Genomic DNA, 6,718 nt, shown 5'->3' on the forward strand with positions numbered 1-6,718 from the left:
CCGTGGTACATTCTCAATGTGTATTCTCAATGTTGTAAAATTCAGCCTTTTCTACTCTTTGACGTTTTCTTGCATTACTAGGGACAAACAGCAGTTGAAATGGCTGTGTGCTACACGGTGTCTTCCCTACATTCTCTAGGGTGTGTTCCAGCCATAAATTCTGCAGAAAGCAACTGTCATCAACACCTCCGACACTAAAGTTGCACCATCTTGCAGCGAGGCAGTATATTAGGACGTATAAACAGCAACTCAGAGCAGGATATTGTAATACAGTCGATTAAAAAGAAACTGGAGAGTAAATGTTAAAAATGAACTCCTCCGACTGTTGAGACACATCTGTAACCCCGGATAGAGACTCAAATTATGGTCGGATATCACTGAAGTGATGCAGCTTTTTATTCAAAATGTGGCAGCGCCTGCTCTTACGAACTGAATAACAGTGTTACTACCAATAATCCAAAACATGATAGGAAAATAAAAGCCTGAAAACTAAGACATGTATAAACTTGTGTGAGCTTAATCATATGTATGTCGCAACTCTTTTCCAGATAACATCTGTTCAACTTCTTAACACGAGAACAAAATAAAATATAAAGATAGCCAACTTCCTGTAATCTGTAGTTCCACTACAACATGGTGGTCACACTTCCTGTTAAACTGATCAGACGCCTGTGCAATTTGTAACAATTAAAGGATTAAATTAAATAGAAATAATTCAGCCTTTTAAACTTTCACTTTCAGCCGGATGGACAGTATGAAGGTCACATAATTCCCAGAAAGCAGTCAATCATCAGCTGTAGTTAATCATTCAGTATCTGTGATGTATTATAGATCAAACTATAGTACATGTGTTGTTTTGCTTCCTTTTTCTGTCAAGAACTAACCCAACAGGACTGAGACCTTTCACAGGTCTGCATTTGGAGCGATTATGCATCTCTGTACTCTCTTTTTAATGATTACATTTTATGTTTGTTGTAAACAAAAGGTTAAATGTCAAAATGCTTAGGTATGCTGGGTAATGTGCACACTATGGCAGAAAGTCATGTGACTTCCTCTCAGGTCAGATCTCAGGTGAGGGTCCTGTAGCCCCGTTATTACTCTCACTGCTTTCATTTCACACGAGAACTTCATTCTTCCTTACTGGAAGAAGCTACGCTGCTCATCACTGCACCCTTTGTATAGAAATGTATATCAAATATAAACTGGACATCGAACTACCTGCTTTCTGTTTTTTAAGCTATTAAACCTTTAAAGTAAGTGCCGTACCAAGAATAACTATTAGTGAAATTCTGTACATTGTTAGTGACACTTTACCTAAATCATTCAAACATTACCAGCAGCTGTATATGAATGTTTTAACTGCCATCTTTGTCTTGGTATCATTTATTTATCATATTTTAATTATGTACTTCAACAAGTGTGTGTGTCCCTGTAAAACAGAATCCTCCTGCAAGTGAGAGCAAGTATTCAGTGAGTAAAGCCTGTATAAATAAAAGGTTTCAGCTAATGTGCAGGAATGACACAAACTAACCACTTCCTACAAGTCCTTCAAAGTAAAAGCCATAAACTCCTCCTCTTTGGTAGAAGGCTTTTACTTTGAAACAGCTACAGGAAGTGTTGAGTTTGCATCAACGGCATTAACTTTGCAGCTACTGTTGTCTGCTTCTCGGTGTGTCATGGTGATGTTTCAGGCAGTTAAAAATGCCGTACATTGATGTTATTTATTCATAACCTATGAGGTTTAAAAGGCAGGGCTGCATCTATCCATTATTCACAGAATTAGTTAATCTGTTGTTTTATCATTTTGTCAATAAATCAGAAAATACTGAGAAATGTTCCAAGAGTCCAAGATGACGTCTTCAAGTTTCTTGTTTTGTCTGATCAACAGTCCACAACCGAAGGATATTTAATTCATAACAATGCAAATGTTTGGTGTTCTCGCTTAATAAATGATTTAAACAATTTCATAAATTATCGCACCTTAATATACTCAAGAGACTAATTAAAATGTGCTTATTGTTTCAGCATCGGCCCAGAGGTTGGCTTACTCTCTGGACTTATCTTAAATATCTCCTTTTAATTAAATTTGATAAAATCTCCTCATCATAACACAACAATCAACACCACAATAAAGCAACAGAGTTCAACCAGCTTTAAATTAAACTTCATAAAGATGCTTTACTTCTTTACTACGAAATGGGTTTCTTCTTCCACTTTTACAAAACCGGACAAAAATGACTAAAACCAAACTGTATACTTCCTTCATCTGCTAGTTAGTGGGAGTGTTCAGCTGTTGTGACTAAACCTCCATTTCATTGTGCCTTCATTTCATGTGGCTCAGAAAAGGTGGATGTTTAGCCGCTGTGTGTTATTTTATCATGAGAAAAACAAGAAGGGAAAAGCTCAGAGTTATAAATTGAGCTGCATGCCGGTTTATAATGTGTTCTTTAACAAGCACTAAATAAAACACCTTCATCACGCTTCACTTCAGCAAAGGCTTATGTGTGGAATCCTAAATTGGGCGAGGCTCTGTGAACATCATTCATCTCATAGCTTCCCTCAGGGAAATAGAATGAAATGTCACTTTATGCATCTGGATAGAACAAAATACAATCAAGAGCTGAAAACAGTTGTTTGGTCAACAGAACGTTAGGTGTCAATAGTTCCCGGACCCTCAGTGGACGTCTTCAAATGTCTTGTTTGAAAAATCAGTCCAAACGCCAAAGACGTTCAGTTTCCAGGATTATAAAAAACAGAAAGAAAAGTTGTGAATCACATCATCTGCGAAGGTTTTGTTTAGCTTTCTTATCTGAAAAATAGATTTCAAAATCATCAATTGTTCTCTGCTTCTTTTTTGATAGAGGCAGACACATTATTTGATAAATGCCTAAAATCTTGGACTTGTTAGAAGCAACACTGACAAAATCAATATTGTTTATATTCCTTTCGTATTCTCCTTTGAAGCGAAAATATATTAAGAGCTGAAACGACAAGTCGTGTTACTGATTAGTCTGCCGACAGAACATTTATTGGCAACCATTTATATAATCAATTAATAAAAACTGTTTTAAAGCAAAAATACAAAAGGTTCCAGCTTCCTGTGTCTTTGTCTTCTATGATCGTAAACTGAATATCTTTGGGTTGTTACTACCGACACGTCCACCATTTTGTCTTACAGAGGCAGAAAACCGGTTTATTAATTACATTTATTAATAAATCTGCTATACGTGACTTAAATTTCTAGCTGATAATGAATAAATAGAGAAAATGATTCTCATATTAATGGATGATGAAAATAATTGTAGCCCGCAGCACTAAAATGTAGGAAAATGTCAAACGTGCACACTAACAATTAGAACCCCGACATTAAAACAGGCTTATTGATTATTGATAAACTGTAAATAACCTGGAACAGCTTCTCCAGCCGTCACTCTGTGAAAGCAGGTTTTCCCCTTTATTGTCTCCAAAATGGCAGATGTGCCATTTGTCTCAAATGAATGTCATGTGGAGTCCGTCTTTGTTTAATCTACAGCTCGGTTTACACGGAGCTTCCTGCATGTTTACACTCTGTAAGAGATGAGGAGCACTTGATCCGTCTTACCTCACAGGCAGATAATGCTCGCTGTTTGTGGGTGTTTACCGGCTCCAACAATAAATCGAGCACACCTCGAGTGGGTTCATACAGCTGAAAGCCAATAATGCCTCTGCTGCTGCTGCTGCTGCTGCTGCTGCTGCTGCTGGCTAGATAAACCTGCAGTTTGGATTTCACTGCTTTGTAAGAGGAAGTGTGAGGAGCCCCGGGTAGTTTGTGGAATGGAGCTAAAACACAACACCAAACACACCTTAAAAGATGGAGGCAGTTAGTCTTGATTCCAAAGCTGGTCTGATAGCGTGTCATTAAACGGGTTGCCTTTGTTTCACTCATCAGCAGCAGAGCTTTAAATCAGAAGACACTTCCTCCTCATTGATAATCTGTGTATCTGACAGGGAGGACAGGGAGCTACCATGCTTCAGTCAGCAGTGTGTTTATTCACATGCACTACATCAACAGGCCCAAGGTTAATTAACAGATGAAAACAATAACAGAGATGAATAATGATAATAATAATAATAATAATAATAATAATAGCCCACTTTGTTGGCTTGTATAGTACAGCAGGTTGGGTTTCCTTCAAAAGCGTTTTACTCTCCAAATAAAAGGTCACATCTGACCAAAGTTTCAAATCAGTGTGTTTTTAACTTTAGGTGAAGGTTAGAGCGTGGTTTAGTAAAAACATGGCATTTGTTTTTTGTATAAACAAGAACAAATAAAGACGGATAAGTACCAATATCTACCAACTGCCTTTTTGATTAATCAAGTGGTAATTTGATGATCTTTTAAAACCTATGAGTACAGTTTACTATCATAAACACAGCAAAGACATTTGAGAAGCTAGAGCCAGATCATTTGGCATTTTTCCTTAAAAAAATACTTAAAGGAATAAATTCCAGATACATTTAGTGTATTTTCCTTTTAGATCAGGCGGAACGCTACAATATCCACACGATCATGAAGGACCGGCTGGTGCTAAATGTCAAAGTTCAGTGAACATATTAATATTTTATTACAAGATAAGACTTAGTTCATCCAGTCCGTGAGGCATGAATCTTTAAAAACGTCTCACAAATACATACTTTCATTTTAAAAAGGTTCAGTAATTGAAGAAACGGTAAGGGTGTTTGTTGGGGACTATTTTCAGCTGCGGATTAACACGCATGTGGTGCTAGTGAGCATTTAGGGCAACAGGAAGGTGTGTGTGTAAATAATAAATAAACTGTTAATATGTGTGTGCATGGTAATGAAGGAAAATGTCACCGTTACTGATGTGTTTTTAATAGTTCCTGGGCACAGAGGGAGACGATATATGAGGCTTTGATACACGCACAATAATCTAAGTAGATCCATTCAGTGCTTTTTTGTCCATTGATGGATTTGGTGACAGTGAGAAACATTTAGAAGATCACCAGACTCATCCTCTAATGCAATGTGACGATGATCAGACATTAAAGATTTCTCAGGCCTCCTTTCTTTATGAAAACGTCAAAGTGGATTTAAGATGATCAAATCAGACACGAGCAGACGACCTGGCTCATGTACAACACAGCAGATATGATGCTGCAGCTTTTTTAACAGCCCTAACAGAAGACATGGCTGCCATGATAATACTGCCGTGTGTCTGATACTGACTTCGTGGTGCAGCCTCTGTAATCCCCTGTTTGGAGTTCGAGGCAAGAAAAGACTGAATTACAGCCGCTTTACATGAAACGTAATATGCGACCCCACAGCTGCAACACACAAGCTACAAATGAGCCAAAATATCAAAGAGATATTTCTCAGTGACAAGCTGAAACAAGGCAGTAATTAGGCTGCAAGCACAGATTATGTTCACTATTGAATTAATTGTATGACTTTTTATTTCCTGAAGCTCAAGATGGCGTCATTGAAATGTCTCGTTTTGTCCTGTGAGCAGTCCAAAATCTAAAGAGATTCCGTTTAGAGCGGCAACAATTAGTCGATTCATTCACGAGTAGATCGAATGGAAAATTAATCGGCAACTATTGTAATAATCAATTTGTCCGTCAAGTCATTTTTTTAGGCAGAAAACGCCCAAACGTTGCTGGTTCTTGCTTCTCAAATGTGAATATTTGCTATTCTGTCTTCTATGAGAGTAAACTCTTCATGTCATTAGGTTTGGGACATGAAATAACATCATCTTTGATCAAAATGTCCATCTTAAGTTCCCCAAATGTCTTGTTCTGTCCAAACAAAGTCTAAAACCCAAAGATATTCAGCGTACGACGATGCAAAACAGAGAAAAGCAGCAAATTCTCACACTTGAGAAGCAAGAACCAGAGAACATTTGGAGTTTTTTCTTCAAACTGATTATCCAAACGGTTGCAGGTTGCTTTTCCTTCCCTCCCACGAATGTATAAATGAATGAATTGCTGCAGCTCGAATGTTTTAAATGAAGCACGGCTGAACAGTTTTACATGTGTGAATGAAATCAAAGCAGGCAGAGGTCACATCCACCATATCTCCATGATATAGAAGGCCCAGGACAGCGCATAGGCTCCGGGTGTATCCGGCTGTGCAGCTGCTATGCATTTACTTCAGCAGACGGGACGTGAAGATTCACCAAATAAATGCACAAACTGGATTTCCCAAAAAAAAAACAGCCAGTCATCGAGCTCCCCTGCCTTGCTGCCTAAATGCACAATCTTCTCAAATTCTCACTCCTGTGTTGATCATCCACAACCTCCCCCCCCCCCCCCCACACACACACACACACACACACACACACACACACACACACACACACACACACACACACACACACACACACACACACACACACACACACACACACACACCCAGCACACCCTCCCCCACCCAATACTCCTACCCCACCACAGGCACAACCTCCTCCCCCACCCGCTGGAGCTCTGCAGACCAGCTGCAGCAGGCCCACGATCAATTTTTAGAAAGATACTGAATAAATGTCACAGCAGAAAATATACATAAGCCATACACAGGGACATTAATACCCCCTGCAATATATATATACACATATATTTTAAAAACCCGTCAGCACATAACATAACGCGGTCATGATGTTTGATGACGTCACTGTAGAGTATAACACTTTAAAAAGGCCTGAGGGAAAACTGTAGGATACCA

Source organism: Pholis gunnellus (genome assembly GCF_910591455.1).
Source record: "Pholis gunnellus genome assembly, chromosome: 13".
In the NCBI taxonomy this organism is placed as follows: Eukaryota; Metazoa; Chordata; class Actinopteri; order Perciformes; family Pholidae; genus Pholis; species Pholis gunnellus.